A 25,000-nucleotide genomic window follows, 5' to 3' on the forward strand; every position below is an offset into this window, starting at 1 on the left:
GTCTGAGTCCTGATGGAGTCTGAGTCCTGATGGAGTCGAGTCCTGAGGAGTCTGAGTCCTGATGGAGTCTGAGTCCTGACGGAGTCTGAGTCCTGATGAGTCTGGTCCGACGGAGTCTGAGTCTGATGGAGTCTGAGTCCTGATGGAGTCTGAGTCCTGATGGAGTCTGAGTCCTGACGGAGTCTGAGTCCTGATGGAGTCTGAGTCCTGATGGAGTCTGAGTCCTGACGGAGTCTGAGTCCTGATGGAGTCTGAGTCCTGACGGAGTCTGAGTCCTGATGGAGTCTGAGTCCTGACGGAGTCTGAGTCCTGATGGAGTCTGAGTCCTGATGGAGTCTGAGTCCTGATGGAGTCTGAGTCCTGACGGAGCCTGAGTCCTGATGGAGTCTGAGTCCTGATGGAGCCTGAGTCCTGATGGAGCCTGAGTCCTGATGGAGTCTGAGTCCTGACGGAGTCTGACGGAGCAACACTTTGAAAAACACGTCAGTTTAAACAGAAACACTGAAAGCCAGGCGGTTCTCAAACCTTCAGGATGGGAGAACACGGAGAACTCAGAGAACACGGAGAACACTCCACTCTAAACATGAGGAAACGTTCTGTATTTTGTTCTAGAAACATCACAACAGTGTAAATCGTTGTTCCTCGGAGCTGAGGCAGAACTAGAACGGTTCTACTCACCAGTCATACTCTTCACAGAACATTGGCTGTTCTTCCTCTTCCTTTTTGGGCCATTGAGCCACCTGAGAGGGACGAGAGGGAGAACCAGTGAGACCAGAGACCCGGGGATGGAACCGGGGACAGGACCGGGGACAGGACCGGGGACAGGACCAGAAACAGGACCGGAGACAGAACCGGGGACAGGACCGGAGAAAGAACCGGGGACAGAACCGGGGACAGAACTGGAGAAAGAACCGGGGACAGAACCGGGGACAGGACCGGAGACAGAACCAATGAGAGAACAGTCCAAAGCAGAAGGCTGTCAGAGTGTCAGATACTGGCTGATCCGGTCCAGAACCATCCCCACCTGAACTGGACCTGGTATCAGGAGTTCTACTCTGTTTGAGGCTGTTTCCACGACAACGGAGCTCGGAGCCTCAGAGAACAGCTGATTTACAGCGAAACATGAAAACACGGCTCCTCAGGACCCGGAGGAGGAGTAGGACTGTTCTGACCCGTTTCCATGGAGACGGCGTGTTGTCAGCACCGGCGAGTAAACAGACGCTCAAGACGCAACCAAAACCTCGGTTTTCTCTTGAAATCCAGTCGTAAAAATTGCCGCTCCTGACCGTGACGCCGCCGCCGTCACTGTCACCGCCGCCGTGCTAATAGGTGGAGCAAGGAGAAGAGGAGGAGGAGGAGGAGGAGGAGGAAGAGGAGGAGGAAGAGGAGGAGGAGGAGGAGGAGGAAGAGGAGGAGGAAGAGGAGGAGGAGGAGGAGGAGGAGGAAGAGGAGGAGGAGGAGGAGGAAGATGAGGAGGAGGAAGAGGAAGAGGAGGAGGAGGAAGAGGAAGAGGAGGAGGAGGAGGAAGAGGAGGAGGAGGAGGAAGAGGAGGAGGAGGAAGAGGAGGAGGAGGAGGAGGAAGAGGAGGAGGAGGAAGAGGAGGAGGAGGAGGAGGAGGAAGAGGAGGAGGAGGAGCACCGGGACTGTGAGCAGCTGGAGGAGACACACAGCAGCCTGTCGCCGCGGCGACGCTTCAGGTCGCCGCCGCCGTCAGCGCCGGGAGGACACGGTCTGCATTCAGCCCCCAGCCCGGCCCGCCGGCCACCGGTTCGATTCCCCGCTCACGTCTGACAGCGCGACGCCACACCCCCTGCCGCCGTGCCAACGAGCCACAAATAGCCGTGGTGAGAAAACCGCCAGCCTGGCAGCTAAAAAAGAAAGCTTAGCACTGCAGACTGAGCCCGGAGACCAGGACCCCGAAGACCAGGACCCCAAAGACCAGGACCCCGGAGACCAGGACCCCGGAGACCAGGACCCCAAAGACCAGGACCCCGGAGACCAGGACCCGGAGACCAGGACCAAAACACGAGGAGAGCAGACAGAACTTCCTGCCTGCTCAGACACTCCGGGTTCTGCAGAGAGCTGGCAGGTCGAGGCAAGACGCCATGTGTAACACATACCACCACCTCGTGCACATACCACCACACCGTGCACATACCACCACACCGTGCACATACCACCACCCCGTGCACATACCACCACACCGTGCACATACCACCACACCGTGCACATACCATGGAGCAACACGGCTCTGAACATGCAGCGTGGAGCTGAGTGTGGTTCAGCTCACACACACACCTACTGTACTCTGAAACCACACACACACACACACCACACACACACACACACACACACACACACCACACACACACACACACACACACACACACACACACACACACACACACACAGAACAACCTGATCCCCAGCGGTCTGACTCCTGTCAGCGTTCGCCTCCAACAAAATCCACCAACAAGCAAAGAGAAGACAGGAAGAAGAACTCACAGCGCCGACCGGAGGACGCAGTACGACTGGAGGATGTGCATGTCGGAGCGGCTGAGGCTGCAGGAGTCGCCGGCGCTCAGCTGCTCGTTCTCTCACTCTGTTCCTCTCAGCTCTGCTGTCTCTCCCTCTTGTGCTATGTTTATCCTGCTGACCCACTCAAATAGACGGCGGCGGCGGCGGTCCCTCCGCCTCCCGCTGGAGCCGGGCCAGCGCCGCCTCCTGCCTGCAGACGCTCACAGGGACTGCGGGGAGCTTCGGCAGGTACTGCCGGTCTGTCGGGTCGGCGGTTCTCAGACGGCGAGGAGCCGCGGCGCACGTCCTCACACGTCCCACAGCCGGACCGGTTAGGGCGCTCGTCCTGCAGCTTTCACAACCCGCCGTCTGCACGGTTCAGCGGGATCAGGCTGTGTTTACATAACTTCCCCAACATTGTTATCACCACAGCTCGCTGAGTGCAGCTGAGCGGCTGCAGAGCAGCTGCAGAGCGACTGCAGGGTGGCTGCAGGGCGGCTGCAGGGCAGCTGCAGAGCAGCTGCAGGGTGACTGCAGGGCGGCTGCAGAGCAGCTGCAGAGCGACTGCAGGGTGACTGCAGGGCGGCTGCAGAGCAGCTGCAGAGCGACTGCAGGGCGGCTGCAGAGCGACTGCAGGGCAGCTGCAGAGCGGCTGCAGAGCGACTGCAGGGCAGCTGCAGAGCGGCTGCAGAGCGACTTCAGGGCGACTGCAGAGCGGCTGCAGGGCAGCTGCAGAGTAGCTGCATGGCAGCTGCAGGATGGATGCCATGCAGGCGCCATGCAGCTGCAGAGCGACTGCAGGGTGACTGCAGAGCGGCTGCAGGGTGATTGCAGAGCGGCAGCATGACGGCTGCAGAGCGGCTGCAGAGCGACTGCAGAGCTGCTGCAGAACTGCTGCAGAGCGGCTGCATGGCGGCTGCAGAGCGACTGCAGAGCGGCTGCAGAGCGACTGCAGAGCGGCTGCAGAGCGACTGCAGAGCGGCTGCAGAGCGACTGCAGAGCGGCTGCAGAGCGACTGCAGAGCTGCTGCAGGGCGGCTGCAGGGCGGCTGCATGGCGGCTACATGGCGGCTGCAGAGCGGCTGCAGGGTGACTGCAGGGCGGCTGCATGGCGGCTGCAGAGCGGCTGCAGGGCGGCTGCAGGGCGGCTGCAGAGCGGCTGCAGAGCGGCTGCAGAGCGGCTGCAGAGCGGCTGCAGAGCGGCTGCAGGGCGGCTGCAGGGCGACTGCAGGGCGGCTGCAGGGCGGCTGCAGGGCGACTGCAGGGGGGCTGCAGAGCGGCTGCAGAGCGGCTGCAGAGCGGCTGCAGGGCGGCTGCAGGGCGGCTGCAGGGCGACTGCAGGGCGACCGCATGGCGGCTGCAGCAGCAGGGTTCGTTCTTCAGCCTCCACCTCTGCTCAGACGTCACAGTGAAGACACAGCGCAGGGTCTGGTTCTTCAGCAGAACCGGTTCTGTCTCTACTTTCTCCGCTGCCTGTCTGAACTCGTTCGGATCTCCGGGGACGAGTTAAAGCAGGACGGAGTTTCATAAAAACTGGTCCAGAGCCAGAGAGACTTTCTCTTTCACTTCAGCTTCAAAGCTTCCAGCAGTTTGTTTACAGAGCGACGGGATCGTGACTCACTGTTTCTGAACCGGATCGTCTCATCGCTGCTCCACACTGGATTCTTTGTTGGATTAGATCTAAATTTGACCCAGACTGTAGCAGAACCGGGTCTGTGGAGTCTGACCACGCCTGGTCCGGACGGAGCGCTGGAAGATCTGGTCCTGTCGCAGAAGGCTGAGCAGCACCTGCTTCCCGGGCCGGAGTCCTCGGAGGGCGAGAACAATGGCGAGGCGCTGGAATGATCTCCATGACGGCGGCGGACTGAGGCGCCTTGTCCTGCTTGGAGAGCCACAGTCGCCTATTGTTGGGCCCACATGCTGCGGCCTCCGGCGTCCTATACGTCCAGCTCTAATGGACACTTGTTCCCTCATGTGTCCCACCACTGTCTAAATTACAGGCCGAGGCGGGGGGGGGGGGGGGGGGGGGGGGGGGGGGGGGGCGCAGCACGCCAACTCCCTCTGTCCAAATACACAAGAGTACGGCGAACCGCACAGAACCAATTATAAACACGGCGCGAGCGCAGCCATATATCCACTCCGCTCGGAGACGTCTGGACGCTGCCGCTATACGTCCCGCCCGCCTCGCTGCCCGGCTCTCCTAAATTTACTCCCAGACATGCGGGACGCTAATTCGGTGTTTGAACAACAAGCAGCTGATGTTGTCGTCCCGTCAGCCAATCGGAAAGCAGCAGAATCGCTTCGATTGGAAGGAAACTGGTCATAAAGAGCAGAGACGTCCTCACGGGTCGTTTAGCCTCGACTGTATTGATGGAAAATAACGAACAAACGGCAGATTAGTGGAATATTTCAGGGGAAATCGTCGTCCTGCGGGACGTTTCCTGAGTCTGCAGCCAATAGAAACGCTGATCCTGGAGTCCCGCCCCCCCCGAGAGCGGCGCCCCCTTCAGCCCTGACGGCGGATCGTTCCAGATCAAAGGCTGCCATCGTCCAATCAGGAACAGGATTTTTCTCAACTTCCTCTAAAACAAGGAGCCGTCAACCATCTTCAGTCCACATGGACGCTGCGTCTGCACGCCGGTAACCATGGCAACCGGCACGCCCAACAGCGAAGAGGGCGTCCAGACTGTCCTTCACATGGTCATCAAAATACGATCTGGATTCTTCTGACAGATTTATCTTCATCTGGGAACGGAACAGGATCTGAGACCAGGACCAGGACCAGGACCAGGACCAGGACCAGGGGAACCTGGCCTGGAAGACGTGGTGCTCTGGAGGGAAACCCTGATCCTCTTGGCGGTCTGCAGTGCAGAACGACTGCTTTCCAGGAGCTTCTCAGAAAAGCTGGGTTTTCTGCTGTTTCCACGGCGACGGAGCGTTTTCAAAAAGTTCCACCTCGGCGGTCATCAGCGTTGGTGTGAACACAACCGACGTTTCCCGTTTTCACCTGAAAACGTTCTCATGAAAACGAATCCAAACAGGAAGTTCCCTCTGGACGCTGCAGCGGCGGCGGCGGCCATCACCCCGAACAGGAAGTTCCCTCTGGACCTGCTCATCACCTGAACCGCGGCGCTCTGACGACGGCTACGTTCCATGAATCTGATGTTTTCCTTCAGGAGACGCGGCTCAGCCGGCGGCCCGTTTGTTTGTGTCTGACTGCGTCTGCGGGCCCGATTGCCGCCGCCGCCGCCGCCGCAGCCACATCTCCCTCCAACTTCTCTGAAAACAACCCAGACGAGGGGAGCAGACGCAGGAGCGCCGTTCACTCCGGAGACACGTGAAAACAGTCGGCAGCACGAGAAAGATGGAGACGATAGCAAGAGGCCCCAAAGTCCAGATTTCCTCTCAGATGTCCTCAGGAAACCTGGACCCTGCGTGACGGCGGCGGCGGCGGAGCCGGGTCTGCTTCGTCTCAGGGCAGAAGGTTGACGTGAGGAAAGACGAGCTGGGGGGTGGGGGGGGGGCTGTGACTAATGACCGAAGCGGCTGCTCGGTGACTCGTGTGAGGACGGAGTCGATAAGACGGACTTTCGGCTCCTCGGGATTAAACCCGGCGCCGCCGTTTGACGGATCTGATCCTGTCTTCAGCAACGTCTGCAGAGAAATTAACTCCGCCCACAAGCTCCCTTCCTGCAGCCGGAGACAGACCCGTCCTCTCTGGAGACATTCCGGCCACTGAGGGTCGATCGGCGCCGGTGCTGCGGATCAACTGGTGTCCGTGTTAACTGGTGCCCCTTCCTGCAGCGTCTGCTGCTGCTCAAAGGTTGAAAACTGTTCCAGTGAAACGGCGTTCAGCCGCACTGACACTGGACCCGGTACTGATCCCGAGGACCGGATCAGACCCGGTACTGATCCCGAGGACCGGATCAGACCCGGTACTGATCCCGAGGACCGGATCAGACCCGGTACTGATCCCGAGGACCGGATCAGACCCGGTACTGATCCCGAGGACCGGATCAGACCCGGTACTGATCCAGAGGACCGGATCAGACCCGGTACCAATAGATCAAACCCAGTACCGATCCAGAATGCCAGATGGGACCGTCCCCAGATTCAGGTTTTCAGACGGCGGCTCTTGTGAAGCCGTGGTGGGTTTGTGGTGTGCGTTGTGTGTTATGTGCAGTGTGTGCAGTGTGTGTTGTGTGTTATGTGCAGTGTGCGTTGTGTGTTATGTGCAGTGTGTGCAGTGTGCGTTGTGTGTTATGTGCAGTGTGCAGTGTGTGTTGTGTGTTATGTGCAGTGTGTGCAGTGTGTGTTGTGTGTTATGTGCAGTGTGCAGTGTGTGCAGTGTGTGTTGTGTGTTATGTGCAGTGTGCGTTGTGTGTTGTGTGTTATGTGCAGTGTGCGGCGTGCGACACTCACTGTTTCTGGTCTCCCTCTGCTGGGTTCGAGTCCGGCTCCTTGGGCATGTGTTCCATTCACCTTAATTCCATCCAGCGGCCAATCATGAGAGACTGAGGCAAGCCCCGCCCTCGGATGCGCGCTTGTCATTCGCCGGTTGGAAGGGGTGGGTCAGTGACGCATGGCGGGCGGGGATGGGGGAGGCGGGGAGGGGGGAGGGGGTCCCGGGGAGGGGCGGCCCCCCCTGAGGTCTCTGTTGTAGCTGCGAGGCGTGGAAGGCGTCCCGGGCTCCAGGAGGGCAGGTGGGCGGAGCCCCGCTGCCAGGGCGGAGCTGGAGGGCGGAGTCAGGGAGACGGCGGGCGGAGCGGGATCCAGTCTGGAAGCCGAGAGACACAAGAGGACGGGTTTAACGTCTCGCTCGGGTTTCGAGCACCGGCGAGCGTCGACACGCTCGTCACATGACCGGACCGCCGGCCGCCGCCGGACACGCCCCCTTACCTCATCCCGTCCCCACGATCAGCTCACGCTGCCGAGACAAGGCGGCGGCCACACTGAGGGGTCTGTTCCCCCGTCCCACAACCCCACAATGCATCATTCATGTACGGCACAGCTCAACACACGGCATGCTGGGAGGAGGCGCAGGCGACATCAGCGACAGGAGGAAGATGCTCTCCAGTCTGAGGCCTGCATGCTAATGCTAGCCGCTGTGTGTGATGCTAATCCCCGCTCAGCTGATCAGGAGCGGAGGGACGGTGGACGGAGACGTCCTCAGAGGGACGGACGCTCCATCCTTCTATGACTACACACACACACACACACACACACACACACACACACACACACACACACACACACACACACACACACAGTGTCGGGGGGTCAGGGGTCAGGGGTCAGGGGTCAACCACCTTGCTGAGTTAGCGTTTTCAGACTTCTGTACTTTGAAACATCACAGATGAAGCATGTGACGGTGCGAAGACGTGAGGAAGAGGTCACCGGGAAGGTCACGACCTCCAGCCGACCTCCGTACTGACCAGGAGCTCCGCTCTGCCGCAGTGCTCTTTATCAAGGCAGCTCTCTCCATCGCGTCAGCCGCTGCTGCCAGAGGCTCACGGACCGTCTGGGACGAGGCGGGGTGTGTGTGTGTGTGTGTGTGTGTGTGTGTGTGTGTGTGTGTGTGGGTAATTGTTTGATTGGTGAGTGAAATTTCGCCTGAAGGGGTGAAAGGAATGAATGGAGAGCCTGGCTGGAGCAAGGAATAAGGGCGGGCAGGAATGAGAACTTTGGCGAGGACCCAGACCGAGACCTGAAACCCCGAAGAGAAGCAGAACGGCCTCCTGAACACGTCCTGAAGGGTCAGGTGGAGAACCAGCTGATCAGGAGAGAGTCCAGCCGGAGGAGGAGAGACGGTTCAAGACAGGATCCGCATCAGCTAACAGATAGCTAGCACGGCTAACTGCCGACACCCGACACTGCTGACAGCTAACAGGGCTGGACGGTTATGGCAAAAATAATAATCACGATTATGTTGATAGATATTGAAATCACGATTAATAGCCACGATTATTCATAATTCCAAAACTTGAGTATTTATTAAACTACAACTTGAAAGAACAATCAAAAATAAACTTATAAAAAATTAATATCTTAAATATCAATAAAACAAAAATAAATACCCAATCTGCATGCATTTCTATAAAACTTGCAAAAATAGCAATATGCAAAATACACTAATAACTCAGTCAAAAACACAACCTGAAAATATTCTTTGAACTCTCTCAAAAACTATTTTAAATAACAAAAGAGGGGTTGGCTGCAGAGTTAAACACTCCCTGTAGTGAACTTCCTACAGGTTTTTGGCGAGGAAGACGAGTCTGTTCATCCACATCTAAACTAAACCAAACTAAACCAAACCAAACTACAATAAACTAAATTAAACTAAACTATACTAACTAAATACTAGTTTAAACAGTAAAGTATCCACAAAGCTGCCCCAGGAGCTAGAATGCTGTGGAAGTCCGGTGCACTGAGCCCTGTCCTCTAATGTCTGAATGTTCTTCCCTTTAGTCCCTTCATTGCTTTTCCCCTGCTGTCCCCCCCTTCGAGGGGGAGTCTTCTCCAGGTTCAGTTGCTGACTCCACTATTACGAGGGCCTACGAACAAGCTCCGTCCGGACCGGGAGGACACTCCTGTCGGTCCTGCCCGCGGACTGGCTTCAGTTCTACTTCTGGGATCCGTGGTTCCTGTGCTGGACCGTCCAACGGACTGTCCTCAACATAGTCCTAGGCTTTACTTCTTATTGTCTCATGCTAGCTGTTGCCAAAGCTGTCCGTCCCTGGGAGAGGGATCCCTCCATACTGTGGTTCTCCACAAGATTTCTTCTTCTCCCACTGGGTTTCTGGAGTTTGTTCTTGCCGGATGTGAGGGTCTAAGGCGGTGGTTGCTTCGTTTTGTCTCGTTACTGTGAATTTGACATATTAACATTATGCTTATTCACTGTTTTTACTTTTACCAACCAAAGTAACATCTTGACGCCTCTGAGCAGCTGTTGTTGTGATACTGGGCTGTACAAAAATAAATTGATTGATTGATTGATTGATTGATTGTTCACTTGGTCTGGCTTCAGCGACTAACGAAGGCAGCTGACAACATTTCCACCTGCGCTGAAAACCCGCCTGATGCAGCACTTGTGGCAGGATGCTGGATGTCCGACGAGTTGAAGCCAAAATGCTTCCAGAAGACTGAAGTAGTCCGACCTTTCTTGTCAACTAAAGGCTCCTTTTCTGCCATGTTTGTAAACCGCTTCCTTCACGTGCTGCTGATGGAGCCCTGGCTGCGTGCACAAGGTGCATTCATGGTACTTTGGCAGCGTAGGAAATTACATACACGCCGCGCCATGCGGCTAATTAATCGTTTTTCTCCGATTCTAACATTTTTATGATCGTGAGTAACCAAAATCGAAATCAAGATTAAAATTCAATTAATCGTCCAGCCTTAACAACTAACACAGCTAACACCTGACATTGTTAACTGCTAACAGCTAACACTGCATACAGCTAACACAGCTAATAGCTAATACAGCTAACTGCTGACACTGCTAACAGCTACCACAGCTAATGGCTAATACTGGTAACAGATAATACAGCTAATGCTGTTCACGGCTAATACAACTAACAGCTGACACTGCTAGTAGCTAATACTACTAAAGGCTAATAATGTTTACAGCTGAGACTTCTAACAGCTAATGCTGCTAAAAGCAAATACTGCTAACACCTAACACTGCTAACAGCTCTGAAGTGTCTAAATGAACACGCTTTTCATTTCAAAGGTTATTTTTAGTGCTGAAGCGCTTTAATGGTACGAAAACAGCATTTTTTTAATGTAATTGGCACAAAACCACACCTTTATCGTCACTTCTATCAGGTAGTTTTTCAAGTTAAATATACCTTCTGTTAGCTCTAGCTGTTAGCCATGTATGCATCGGTGTACCAGCAAATCCTCAACCAACAAAGGTTCCACGTTGTTTGGAACGCAAACTGTGATTAAATGTGTACATTTTTGTAATTAACTGATGTAAATAGCGACCTGACCCCTGGGGGGGCTGCTGTTAGCGTTAGCCACGCTAGCCTGGGTTCTGTTCTGACTGGGGGAGCTGGTCGAGTCCTGCAGCGCTGAACAAACGAGTCACTTTACAAAAGCAAACAGGAGCCGAACTTCCTCCAGCCTCCAGCCGAGCTGCAGTTTGTTTTCCCGATTCCCCAAGAAGACGAGAAACTGCTCAACACAGAGCGCCGCTTCAAAAAAGCACAATAACAGTGTGATAAATCATCGCAGAAGAACTTATCTGCACATATCCAGGAGCTTTCCGCCCCCCGCCACCCCTCCCCCTCAGCCCGGCCGCCGTGTCCTTGTATGTTCTCGCCCTCTCCAACCCAGGAAGTTATGCTTACATTAATATCCCCTATATCCAGGGCCAGGCGGTAAATCCTGCCTGAGGGCCGTCTGGAGTCCAGAGCAGCCCGGAGCCGAGACGCAGCCAGAGAACGCAGAACGGCCAGAACGGAGGAACGTCTCGGAGCCGGGACTCTGAAGTGGTTCAGTCCCAGTTAGAGTGAGAACAACTTCACCTGCATTACCAGAGACGAACGACAGGAAGAGAGGCGGAACGTTTGAAACTGTTCTCAGGCTTTCAGCACAGAAGAACCTAAATGGACGAACTCCTCCGTCTGAACGGCGAGGTCAGAAACCCTCGGTTCTGGGTCATGAAGAACAGCAGGAACTGGACTGTAACAGTAGGAGGTGGACTGTAACATCCGGACGGATGCATCCTGCAGAACCTGTTCTGGCTAACGTTCCAGCGAGGGAACCAACACAAACTGATATCTCTGTTCTGTTTCACTGAGGAACAGTAGAACCTCTGACAGGCGAGAGGAGGAGTGAGCCGAGGACGTTTTCAAGTGTGGAACGTTAAGGTTCCTCCCGGTCCCGTGGTGGATTTCATGGACATGAAGCAGATCAAGCAGCCTCGTGTGGATTTGTTCTCACACTGTCACACAGTCTGCATGTTCTCCCTGTGTTCTCTCAGTCTGCATGTTCTCCCTGTGTTCTCTCAGTCTGCATGTTCTCCCTGTGTTCTCTCAGTCTGCATGTTCTCCCTGTGTTCTCTCAGTCTGCATGTTCTCCCTGTGTTCATATTCGTCTGAGAAGAAGCTGCACGAAAACACAGCTCTGATCACTTCGTATCAACTTATTGATCAGACTCTCTCCTTACAAAATGGGTTGACATTTACACTGTTTCTACTTTTGAGTACATCTTCAGCGCGCACGCGCACGCACGCACGCACGCACGCACGCACGCACACACGCACACACGCACACACCTTGATTCACATCCTCAGAGCAGCCTCAAAAATTTTAATTGGACCTGCAGAAGCTGACATTTCCCTCAAACAGGTTCACCTTTAATTGCGTGCTTTAAAATGCATCAAAAGAATCAGTAGCGAACGCCTGTTGACGCCCGGAGAAAGTCAGAATGAATTAAACATGGCCGACCGTCTCTCTCCTCTGTTTCAGGCCAAAAAGATCAATGTCCCTCCACTCTTCAAAAAAAGAGGTGAGAACAGAAAAACAGAGGAGGAGGATGATGAAGATGAAGTGAGGATGTTTGTGCGGCTCTGACAGAGAGATGATATTCAGGAGTGTTTCCCTGTGAGAGCTGCCAGCAGCTCCTCATCACTCCGCGGACCGTCAGGGAGGCAGACCTCAGGACTGGGACTGGGCCTGGGACTGCATTTACACCATGTTTACACCGTGTTTACACCATGTTTACACCGTGTTTACACCATGTTTACACCGTGTTTACAGCATGTTTACACCGTGTTTGCAGCATGTTTACACCGTGTTTACACCATGTTTACACTATGTTTACACCGTGTTTACACCATGTTTACACTATGTTTACACCGTGTTTACACCATGTTTACACCATGTTTACACCGTGTTTACACAGTGTTTACACCATATTTACACCATGTTTACACAGTGTTTACACCATATTTACACCATGTTTACACAGTGTTTACACCATGTTTACACAGTGTTTACACCATATTTACACCATGTTTACACAGTGTTTACACTATGTTTACACAGTGTTTACACCATGTTTACACAGTGTTTACACCATATTTACACCATGTTTACACAGTGTTTACACCATGTTTACACAGTGTTTACACCATGTTTACACAGTGTTTACACCATATTTACACCATGTTTACACCGTGTTTACACTATGTTTACACAGTGTTTACACCATGTTTACACAGTGTTTACACCATATTTACACCATGTTTACACAGTGTTTACACCATGTTTACACAGTGTTTACACCATGTTTACACAGTGTTTACAGTGTTACTATTACTATTGCAACAACACATCATCAGTAGGGTAAAACTAGCCTGTCTCACAACGGTCTAATCCCAGCTCACATTCCCTATTAGTGGAATGTGCAATGACAATAAAGTCTGTTCTGATTCTGGTTTACAACATGTTTACATCTTGTTTACACAGTGTTTACACCATGTTTACACCAGGTTTACAGTGTTTGCACAATGTTTACGCCATGTTTACGCACTGTTATCACCATGCTTACAGTGTTTACACAGTGGTTACACTATGTTTACACCAGATTTACACCATGTTTTCACCAAATTTACACAGTGTTTACACCAGGTTTACAGTGTTTACACAAAGTTGTTCAAGAAAAGTCTAACATTTACACAACGACAGAAACACTGAAAATGGCTTAGTTTTCATGTTGGGCCACTAGTGAGTGCTGCTGGTTGAAGAACAGACATTCATAAGGACAGAACTCCAAGAACAATATGGACTAGTACCAGGACCAGGAGAGTATATGGACCGGAACCAGGACCAGAGTTTCAGCACCAAGAGCAGTATTTCCTCCGTCTCCGTGGCAACGGAGCCCGAGGGTTTTCCCAAAGTTCCTCCTACGGAGCCATTTACAAAACACTGCCTTCTCAGAGCCTCTGAGCTCCGTTGCCATGCCAACAGACCCCAAAATGCTACAAAAATGTTGTGTTGTCACTTGAAATGGTTGCCGTGTAAACGGCGCCTAAAAGCAGCTGATGGTGCCAGTGGGGAGTCTTTAATCGATCAGTTCGTCCAGCGCTGAAGCAGACATATGAAATAACAATGACGGTGTGATCAGTGATTCAAACGGACCCGGTAACCAGCAACGTCCTCCGATCTTTATGTCCTTCAGCAGTGAACGAATGGAAACTGGATCCCAGGAACCGAGCCACTACTGAGTCCAGCCAGTGACTTACTCACAATCTGAACACCAAAACTTTCTAACGTTTCGAGGAGACTTTAAGATTCTGGCAGCATTGCAGGAAAAGCTTGTGGCTTCCTGACTTTATCTACGTCTCTCTGGCCGTTTCACTGGGTTTAAATGTCAGAGTCACCCTTCAGGTTAAAACTCAAGTCCTGGACTCGGGCCGATAAACTGCATTTTCATTCAGGGCTTTTTACTAAATGACACAAAACACCTGAAAATGCCACAACGTCACACCGTGACGGCAGGCCAAAGGTCAGACGGCGCCGCTCCCACAGGAAGCTCCGGCGAGGAGCAGAGCGGGCGGCTGGTGGAGGAGGACCGGTGGAGGAGGGGGTTTGCTAGCAGCCCGAGGTCGAACGCAGTCAAAGGCAAAGGGATCATGTTTCCTGCTGCGTCGCCGCCGCTCTCCAGGCTAATCGCTGTCAGGGTTTTATTAATAACCGCTAACAGGTCGCGGCGGCGGCGGCGGCCGTCTCTCCCCGCGTGACCTTGCGGTTTTGGTGAACACACAGACGTCCACATGCAGGAAAACGTTAATGTTCAACGTGTCAGTGTGTGCACAGCGGTAAGCGGGGTCTCGTCCCCCCGCTCAGAAAACACAGAGGAAGCAGCGTGAGACACCTGAAGCAGGAAACAGCGAGACACAGTGAGAAACACCGAGAAACACAGAGGAACACCGAGAAACGCTGAGAAACGCCACGAAACACCGAGGAACACCGAGGAACACCCAGGAACACCGAAAAACGCTGAGAAACGCCACGAAACACCAAGAAACACCGAGGAACACCGAGAAACGCTGAGAAACGCCACGAAACACCAAGAAACACCAAGAAACACCGAGGAACACCGAGGAACAACGAGAAACACCGAGAAACGCTGAGAAACGCCACAAAACACCAAGAAACACCAAGAAACACCGAGGAACAACGAGGAACACTGAGAACACCGAGACACGCCAAGAAACGCCAAGAAACACCGAGAAACACCGAGGAACAGGCAGAAACAGCGGCGCTCCTCTCCGGCTTCCCTGTTTCAACTTTGTCCCACTTTCACACACACTTCAGCTCAGTCGCCTCAAACTGAAGCGTCCAACGAGCGGACGGCGGCGCCGCTCTGGGATTGGTGCAGCGCCGGAGAGCCTCCTCCATCTTTACAGCCTTTATATAGAACACACTCTAAATCCCTGCGTTCGCTCCGCTGCAGCTGGAACACCGTGTCCTGCCGAACAGCATGTTTCTGATTCTGTTTGCATGGAGAGTGTGTGTGTGCGTGTGTGTGTGTGTGTGTGTGTGTGTGTGTGTGTGTGTGTGTGTGTGTGTGTGTGTGTGAGAATATAGGTCTGGGCTGACGCCAAGGACAAACAGGAACAAAATACTTCCAACACACCAGTTTCTGGATGCTCAGTTTTGTTTTTTCGTTTCTCTCTTGGCAGCCGGCGGCGGCGTCCACCGGACCCGTCCGCGGCGTCTCTTCTCGTCTCCTCTCTCTTTTCGGGGCTGTTTTCCACCATATTTTTCCATCTCCATGCAACACTCCGTCTGCAGCTGTCGGTACCGGCCTCTTATCGACCGGCTCTGTGTCAACTCTGAAAACTAATGGTGATCGTGAAAAGGATCAGGCTGCTGAAATAATCCCCCGCAGGCCCGGAGGGCCGGACGCCGCCGGACGCCGCCGGACGCCGCCACGGCCTGCCGGACGCGCTCACGCTACGGCAACCGCCGCCGCCAGGGCGCAGAAAACACAGACGAGGACGCAAAATGACCACAGACGTCTGGGACCGCAGCTCAGACAGACGCAAAGTGCTGATAAAACCTCGCCAGGCAGGAAATGTGATCCAGCTCCAACGAGACGGCGAGGAAAAACGGTGAAGAGGGGACGCAAAATGGTAACGGGAACAGGAAACACAGGAGCCACAACTTTCACCCACAACTGCTGTGAAGATGTAGAACAGCAGATGAAAAGAAGCACAATGATGAAGCAGGCAGTCAGCAGGACAGCCGGGACAGAGACACAGAGGACAGAACCACCTCAAAGACACAACCGGCTGAAGACAGGAGACACACAGACATGAACACTGACAGCAGAGGGATGCAGAACGCTCAAAACCTGCAGAGAAACTACAGAGGGACCGAATCGACGGCAAAAAGATCAAATCGAACAAAAAAACTGTCGGTGTTTGGTCTGCATGTTCTACCTGAGCACGCGTGAGTTTCCTCCCTGGACGCTGAAGCCTGTCTGATGGAGGCGTCGCCACGGAGACGACGGACGTCCCCCGATGGACTGTCTGTCGGCGGGACTCGGCGGCGACTGACGTTCGATCAGCTGACCGCGAACGCAGTCCAGCGATTAGTCCTGGACGGGAACTTTATCTGGACCCAACGGTCCCGGTGGAACCCAGTGGAGCTGAGAACTGCGTTCTGAAAACAGATCCCCAAGTGGAACTTTCGGAAAACGGACTCCATCTGAGTGGAGACGGACGAAAATGAGACTTTCTGGAAACAGTCGAGCTCCGTGTAGGAGGAGGAGGAGACCCCGGTCCCTGGTCCCGGTCCCGGTCCTAGTCAGTCTCATTACTCTAATAAAAGGGTCGGGGGTGCTGCCCTTGGGCCCTGATGAGGAATTGAACCTTCCCTCCTGCTGATGTTAAAACTCAGAACGTCTGCAGGACGTTCCTTCAGAATAAAAGCCGGGCCGTTCCGGGACTCTCAGACCTCGGTCTGGTCTACGTTCTGGACCCTGATGTGGATTCCTGCTGGTTGATGACGGTGGAGGAGAAGGTCGAGACGGAGGGAAAGTGGAGACGCTCAGGGTCCAACCGAGACAAGGTCCAACTGAGACAGTCCAGCTGCCGGAGGACGTGGACGTGAGGACGCTCGTCTCCAACAGGTTTTCGCTTCACCTGGACGCCGAGACGTCTGCTGACTGAGCATGTGCAGAACGATCGTAGTGCTCATGAGCAGGGGCGGGGCTTTCGCCGTCACCATGGAGACGAGCGGCGGCGTTGCAGAGACTCTGAGCAGCAGAGACCCGAGACGGGGGGACGGTTCGGAGACGGGGGGACGGTTCAGAGACGGAGGTTTTTATTCAGTCCTCCTGCAGAGTCTGCAGCTTTAAGAGCAGGAAACCACAGAGGAAGAGGAGTGTTTCCCTCCTCTCTGCCTCACTCTCTCTTCCACTGCCCCCCCCCCCCCCCCCCCCCCCCCCCCCCCCCCCCCCCCCCGCGACCCCCCCGACTCCCCCGGCAAGGACAAGCTGAGGTGTTGCCAAGAATGTGACCGAGTTTGGAAAACAAATCCAGCTTCTCTTTTTTCCCTCCGTCTCCTTTCCCCCACTTCTTTTTTAAAGTCTTTCTCCTTAAGGTGGGCTGGCCGGACCTGGACCCGGACCTGGACCTGGACCCGGACCTGGACCCGGACCTGGACCCGGACCTGGACCCGGACCTGGACCCGGACCTGGACCCAGAACCGGACCTAGACCCAGATCAAACTCCGAACCAGATGGGGAGACCTGCGGGTTCTTCGTGGTTCTCCAGTCAAGTCTCTAAACTCAGCCCCCCCCCCGCCCCCACCCCGCCGGCTCCAGCTGCTCCACCTTAAGGAAAGCTGCAGTGTGTGTGTGTGTGTGTGTGTGTGTGTGTGTGTGTGTGTGTTCCCAGAGACGTCCTCTTCCTCACACTCCACACAGAGAGCAGAGGAACGGTTCTGTTCGGGCGCACACGCATTCTGGACAGGAGAGGGAATCGAACAGCTGTTCCCGAGACGGTGCAGACCAGCGCCGTGAAACAGGAAGAGTGTGTGTGTGTGTGGTGCGTCAGCATGTGCAGGTGGTTTAATTAGACATTCTAGCAGTGAAGGGAATTCCGTTTCCAGTGTGTGTGTGTGTGTGTGTGTGTGTGTGTGTGTGTGTTCTCGTATTTCTATCCTTGTTGGGGCCAAATGTCCCCACAAGGATAGCAAAACGTGGAACGACGTGCCTTGTGGGACCTTTTTTCCGGTCCTAAGTAGGAGAAACAGTGTTTCTTGACCATGTTGTTGTTACTGAAAAAAGTAAAAGTGCAAAAACATTTCTTTAGGGTTAGGCTTTGTTGTGGTGTGGGTTAGGGTTAGGGTAAGGGTCAGGGTTAGGGGCGAGACATGAATGGGAGTCAATGGACGGTCCCCACAAGGATAGAAATACAAGACTGTGCGTGTGTGTGTGTGTGTGTGTGTGTGTGTGTGTGTCCAGCATTAGGCAGACTGAGTTGGCATGATGACCCGCTCGGCCAGAGGAGAAGCTGGAGTGTGTGTGTGGTGTGACCGGGCACCAAGCCGAACCACTCTGTGTGTGTGTGTGTGTGTGTGTGTGTGTGTGTGTGTGTGTGTGTGTGTGTGCGTGGTTAACTTCATCCAACTGTGCCAGCAATCTGGGCAATCACTACGCTCTGCCTACACACACACACACACACACACACACACACACACACACACACACACACACACACACACACACACACACACACACACACACACACACACAGGTGCCGTTGCCATGCCGACCGCCTGGAGCTGCAGGGAAGCCCTCACAGGCTGAAGCTCGGACGCTTCCTACTGCTGAAGACGAAGAAACAGCAGAACGACACAATGCATCCTGGGAAATGGCCCTGCTTGCTGACTGGCAGGACCAGGAAGCGCCTCCGGTCGCCATGTTCTCCCTGTGCCGTCCCGTCCAGGCTGAGGCAGCCGCTCCACTGCCCCCAGAGAGAACTTGACCTCTCATGACCTCTTCCTCTCAGACCCGGTCAGCGGTCGGTGTTCGCTGGTCAGAACCATCAAACCACCGAGCCGCTCCGTCTCAGGGATCCGAGCGCTCTGATTGGTCCAGGAGGAAACAGGAAACCGGCCTCGGGTCAGAGCCTCATCAGACCTCCTGTCCGGAAAGACGCCGCTTCCCAACAGCTGCAGACGGCTTCTGATTCCAACCTCCCGTTAAACTGGACCCCAGTGCATTCTGGGAAACTCAACTCACCTGGAGATCAACCAGGTTCCACGGTCTGGAGCCCAGACCGGGGCTGGTACAACAGCCACGATCGGTGGAACCTCTAATCCGTCATCCTCTGACACCGATAAACAGTCTGGTGACTGAGCAGCCGTGGAGGTCACAGGCCCCCGACCCCCGACCCCGGCTGACCTGGTCCAGCCTGCTGAAGCTGCTCAATTCTGAAGCCCAACTTCTGTTTCCTCTAAACTTCCAGGAAATTGATTTTCTTTTGGCCTCCATGACGCCGTCGTCCAGTCCCAGAGCCCAGACCCAGCTGGAGAGCAAGACGCCACCAGCGCTAACTCCACCAGCTAACTCCACCAGCGCTAACTCCACCAGCTAACGCCACCAGCGCTAACCCCACCAGCGCTAACTCCACCAGCGCTAACGCCACCAGCGCTAACGCCACCAGCTAACTCCACCAGTGCTAACGCCACCAGCGCTAACCCCACCAGCGCTAACCCCACCAGCGCTAACTCCACCAGCGCTAACGCCACCAGCGCTAACGCCACCAGCTAACTCCACCAGTGCTAACGCCACCAGCGCTAACCCCACCAGCGCTAACCCCACCAGCGCTAACTCCACCAGCGCTAACGCCACCAGCGCTAACGCCACCAGCGCTAACGCCACCAGCGCCAACGCCACCAGCCAACGCCACCAGCGCTAACTCCACCAGCGCTAACGCCACCAGCTAACGCCACCAGCGCTAACTCCACCAGCGCCAACAGCGCTAACTCCACCAGCGCTAACGCCACCAGCGCTCCACCAGCGCTAACTCCACCAGCGCTAACGCCACCAGCGCTCCACCAGCGCCCGCTCCACCCGGCCATGAAGGCGGGTCATTAAACCCGTCGGTCTGTCTGAACTCTCAGAGCCTGAGGCGCTGCAGAGGACCAGAACCAGACCAGGATCAGAGAGTCTGTTACTCTGGAGAACCACTGCTGGTCCTGACGGAGGCTCCAGAGAGTCCTCGTGGTTCCAGACTAAGCAGCAGGTCTGGTTCTTGAGTCCAGACTTCATCAGGACCCAGCAGCTCATCAACAAGCTCCTGTTCTGATCTGAAGAAGCATTTGACCTCTGACCTCTGACCTCAGCTGGGAGGCTCTGCTGGGAGGGGAAGCGAGGACATTCTGGTCTTCACTGGAGTCTCAGCGGACAGATCCACTTCAGGGAATCTGACCTGCTGCACCAAGGACTCCACCTCTGACCTCTGACCTCTTTCTGACTGCTGCTGCCCAGAGAACCCCCGTCGTGCTCTTGCTCCAGAACAGACTCTGGAGAGGTTTAACAGAACCGGGACAGCTCAAAAGCTCAATGTCCCACGTCCTGCTGCTCCGTCTGTCCCCGTCTCACTTCCTGTCACTCTTTCAAGGAAACGTTCCTGCAGCTCTCACTGATCCGTTCCGCCGGCGCTGAAACTGAAGCAGTCTGTGTTTTCAACATCTGTTGGAACAGATCAACATCTGGGTTAGAGTTAACCTAGCCCAACCCTGGGTTAACCTAACCCAACCCTGGGTTAACCTAACCTAACCCTGGGTTAACCTCACCCAAACCTGGGTTAACCTAACCCAAACCTGGATTAACCTAACCCAACCCTGGGTTAACCTAACCTAACCCTGGGTTAACCTAACCCAACCCTGGGTTAACCTAACCCAAACCCTTCATATCCACAAATCAAATAACAACGAACCAGAACCTGGACGAGCGTTCTTGTCTCTGGTCCGGGTCCATACTGTGTGTGTGTGTGTGTGTGTGTGTGTGTGTGTGCTGCAGGCGGACACGGCGTCCTTATCGGCCTCAGCAGCAGCTGCGGCGGCGGCGGCGGCGGTTCTCCATTAGCCTAATGGCTCCATGAATGTTAACAGGCGGAGGAACCGTCCCCTGCGGAGGTTCTCCTCCGTCCGGCGGGACGGATCTTAATCCTGCGGCGCTTCGTCCTCATGAATGAACGCCAGACGACCCGGTCAGGATTCCGCCTTGTTCCATGCTACCGTCAGCGCCGCACGAGACGAACAAACGCAGGACGAACACGGAACGTAATCCAGAACACGGAACGTAATCCAGAACACGGAACGTAATCCAGAACACGGAACGTAATCCAGAACACGGAACGTAATCCAGAACACGGAACGTAATCCAGAACGCCTCTCTTCAGTCCTGATGATCCATCAGGAGAACAGAACAAACGGCTCCAACCAGAGATCCGGGACCAGGACCAGGACCAGGACCAGGACCAGGACCAGGACCAAGAGTATCAATTGAGAAAACAGAGTGCTGTCAGTGGCTCTGGTCAGTGTCGTCATGGAAACCTGATCGACAACCAAAACTTCTCTGCTTTCACCTGAAAACACGGCGTCACAACGAGTCCTGAGAGATCTGGAGGCAGAAGACCCCCGACGGGGGGACTCAGGACCTGGGGGGCCTGGGGGGGCCGCCAAAGAGGGCTGGAGCCATCCTGGCTCCCGTGTGTGTGTGTGTGTGTGTGTGTGTGTGTGTGTAGCAGCAGAAGCCGCCTGACACCGTTATTCCGACTGAAGGAGGACGGCTGGTTCTGTTTCCTCCTCATTTCTAAATTCTGAGAAGTTCTGCACTTGGAGGGATGGGGGGGGGGGGGGGTGGGGGGGGGGGGGGTGGTGGATGGGGGGGGTGGAGGGGTGGTTAAAGTCGGGGAAACTGGCGGCGAATCAGAAGCCTGCTTGATGCTGAGCCATCTGATCCGGGGGGGGGGGGGGGGGGGGGGGGCGGCCTCGTTATCACTTGATCCAACCTGGAAGAGTCTTCAAAGCTGTTTCTCTTTTTTTGTGTCAGTTTTCCCAAAATCTGGACTTATTCCAGAGACAACCCCCCCAAACCCCCCCTCCAACCCCTCCAACCCCCCCTCCAAACCCAACCCCCCACCCCCCGTGTGTGTGCATGTGTCCGATGCTGGGCAGTGAAAGCAGAGCTGACCCTCCAGAGGTTCCAGTCCTCCTCAGTCTGGGGGGGTTCCCCCGTTCCCCCCATTTTCCTGGAATCTCAAACTTCTGCCTCACATTGTGACTGGGACTGCAGCCCCCCCCCCCCCATCGCCCCCCAGCACCATCTGGAATCCCTTCAGTTCCTCGTTGCCACAACAACACGTGTTCCTAACCGCCACTTCCTGGTGGAGCTGCGAGCCGATTGGCTGGAGCCGCTACACACCCCCGACACGCCCACTGCAGCGCTGGCTCAGGCTCCGGCCGAGCACACACACACACACACACACACACACACACACACACACACACACACACACACACACACACACACACACACACACACACACACACACACACACACACACACACACACACGGCTCCATTGATAAACTCCAGTCCAGCACTGAGATGAAGAGTTTATGAGATCAGGGAGCGGTGAAGGGTGCAGTGGCGAGCCGTCTCGTGTCCAGTGGTTCGAGCCCCTCTGTGTTGATGGGGTGGGGGACCGGGACCAGGACCAGGACCAGGACCAGGACCAAGATCAGGACCAGGACCAGGACCAGGACCTGGACCTGAGCTGGACAGACCCCCGATGTCCCTTGCGGAGCTCTGATCCAGCAGGCAGCTGAGGAGCTAGCGCCATTTCTCTTAGTGCAGCTGTGGGGGGGAGGGGGGGGGGGGGGGGGGGGGCAAGTCAACAAGTCACTACCCTCAACAGCGGCTCGGGGGGGCGGGGGGGGGGTTTGTTCCACCCCATTATGCGGGTGACGCGCCGACAGCCACAGTCTCTGAACTCGGAGGGTTTTTATGGCAATCAGGACAAAACAAACAGTCATTACCACAGAGAACCGTCAGCGGCGCCGCCGAGCAGCGACACGCCTCCTCGCTAACCCACAACCTGACGGCAATGGCGGCTAAACGCGGCTGAACGCGGCTAAACGCGGCTAAACGGCGGCTGAATGGCGGGCTGAACGGCGGCCAAACGGCGGCTGAACGCGGCGGGGACGGACATGAGGCTTCTGATGGACGTCAGCAGAGAAATACAACATGTAGAAGGAATCCTCCAGGCGGTTCTCCGATCTCTCTGCTTTGTCAGATCGTCGACATGTTCTAATAAATCCAACATCAGCAGACGAAGCCAAAACTCCAACAAAGACCGACGTGAAAACAGACGTTTCCAGCAGGAAGTTCAACCACGAGAAGAGAACCGTCGTCTGCTGCCGGAGTCCGAGGAACAAAACAGCTGATCGAGACGAAACCAACCAAACGCCAGACAGATCCCTGCCTCAGACTCCAACAGGGTCCAGCAGGGACCAGCAGGGTCCAGCAGGGACCAGCAGGGTCCAGCAGGGTCCAGCAGGGTCCAAGCAGGGACCAGCAGGGTCCAGCGGGACCAGCAGGGTCCAAGCAGGGACCAGCAGGGACCAGCAGGGTCCAGCGGGGAACAGCAGGGACCAGCAGGGTCCAGCAGGGTCCAGCAGGGACCAGCAGGGTCCAGCAGGGTCCAGCAGGGACCAGCAGGGTCCAGCAGGGTCCAGCAGGGACCAGGAACAGGAGGTCAGGGGGAGACGGTTCAAAACTGAAATCAAAGATGGCCAAAGATGGCTCCATCACTTCCTTCTGCGTCTCCCACTGAGCTCGCCGCTGCTCGTGCACGTGGGGACGGCGCGCTCGCCGCTCGCCGTGACGGAGGCGACCTCTGCCAAAGGTCACGGGGTCAGCAGTCGGGCCGACGGCACGCGAGCCGCTCTCAGCCTCCCGGAGTCCGGGTCCAGCTGGGGCTCAACGTCCTGCAGCTCGGACGAGCAGGGAGACACGTGCACGTACACGTGCACGTACAGCGCCGCGCACGTGCAGTCAGCCATCCATCTCCTCTCTTCCAGGACTCAGTAATCAATCGGACTGATTTGTAATATTTCTCGCCGCTGGTCTGGACGTTCGAGGTTCCGCTGGTCGGTTCGGTTCTTCAGCAGGTCGCAGCGTCTTGAAGTGAAACGTCCTGAACGTCCCCTCAGCCAGAGAGCAGCAGTCCGTCTCTGTCTCCCGTCTCGTCTCCATCGTTAGAGCAGTTCTCTCTAAACAACTGTCCGAACGTGTCCGAGCGGCGCCGCGGCATCCACCCGCCCCGCCGCCTGCCTGCCTGCCGTCCTCACCCCCGCCGTCCGCCCACTGTCCGCCCCACCGTCCGCCCACCGTCCGCCTGCCGTCCGCCCACCGTCCGCCCGCCGTCCGCCCACCGTCCGCCCACCGTCCCGCCCCCCCGTCCCTGCCGTCCGTACGCGCCGTCCGCCTGCCGTCCGCCCACCGTCCGCACCCCGTCCGCCCGCCGTCCGCCCACCGTCCGCCCGCCGTCCGCCCGCCGCCCGCCTGCCGTCCTCCCGCCGTCCGCACCGCCGCCGCCCGCCCGTCCGCCCGCCGTCCGCCCGCCGTTTCCCCGAAGCTGCAGCGACTTACAGCCGGATTAAAGCGCGATCAAGCCGTCCGGCGCTGCAGCTGTGCAGAGACCAGACCACGTGTCCATGTGTCCACATGTCCACATGTCCGCCGCCGCTCCCATGACGGTGCTCCGTTCCCCCTCAGTTCCATTACTCGGCACATGATCTGTCCCTCAGCTCGTCTCCGTCCTCCTGGAGGACAGACATTCCAAAGATTCCACAGCGAACAGTCGCCTCTCAATATTCCATTACAGAACATCAGCCGCCATCGCAGAGGAACCTCCACAACCCAGACCCCCAGAACCAGGACCAACCCGACCCAGAACCAGGACCAACCCGACCCAGAACCCCAGAACCAGGACCAACCCGACCCAGAACCAGGACCAACCCGACCCAGAACCCCAGAACCAGGACCAACCCGACCCAGAACCAGGACCAACCCGACCCAGAACCCCAGAACCAGGACCAACCCGACCCAGAACCAGGACCAACCCGACCCAGAACCCCAGAACGCCGTTTACATGACGTTTCCAGTGAAAATCTGTTGCTGCTGTGTCCGGACTTCCTGAGGAAACGCTGAGGTGTGAACATCCTTGTTCGAAACATTAGCATCAGCATTAGCATTAGCGTTAGCAGCTAAGAGGCTCACTTTAATGAAAACAGCAGCAGCGTCAGAGACACGGAGCGTCCTTCGTCCTGCAGGAAAACATTGTATGAATATGGACAGTATGGTTTATGGCCGGGCGCCGTGCGGCCCGCCGGGCGCCGTGAGGTGCAAGCAGACCAAACACGACGCCGAGTCGCTGATTCCCC

General features: G+C 55.8%; 1 long non-coding RNA gene across 1 annotated transcript in view; it reads right to left on the bottom strand.

Annotated features, from left to right (window-relative positions):
• Nucleotides 1-674: 674 nt before the first annotated feature.
• The window catches only part of LOC115393831 (uncharacterized), a 68,911-nt gene continuing 44,585 nt past the window's right edge, over nucleotides 675-25,000 (bottom strand). The window contains exons 4-5 of the long non-coding RNA XR_003931973.1: nucleotides 6,939-7,293; nucleotides 675-740 (exon numbers count right to left, since the gene is read on the bottom strand). This is a non-coding gene — a long non-coding RNA (uncharacterized LOC115393831). The remainder of the gene's footprint in view (nucleotides 741-6,938; nucleotides 7,294-25,000) is intronic.

The sequence above is a fragment of the Salarias fasciatus genome, chromosome 8 (genome assembly GCF_902148845.1).
Source record: "Salarias fasciatus chromosome 8, fSalaFa1.1, whole genome shotgun sequence".
In the NCBI taxonomy this organism is placed as follows: domain Eukaryota; kingdom Metazoa; phylum Chordata; class Actinopteri; order Blenniiformes; family Blenniidae; genus Salarias; species Salarias fasciatus.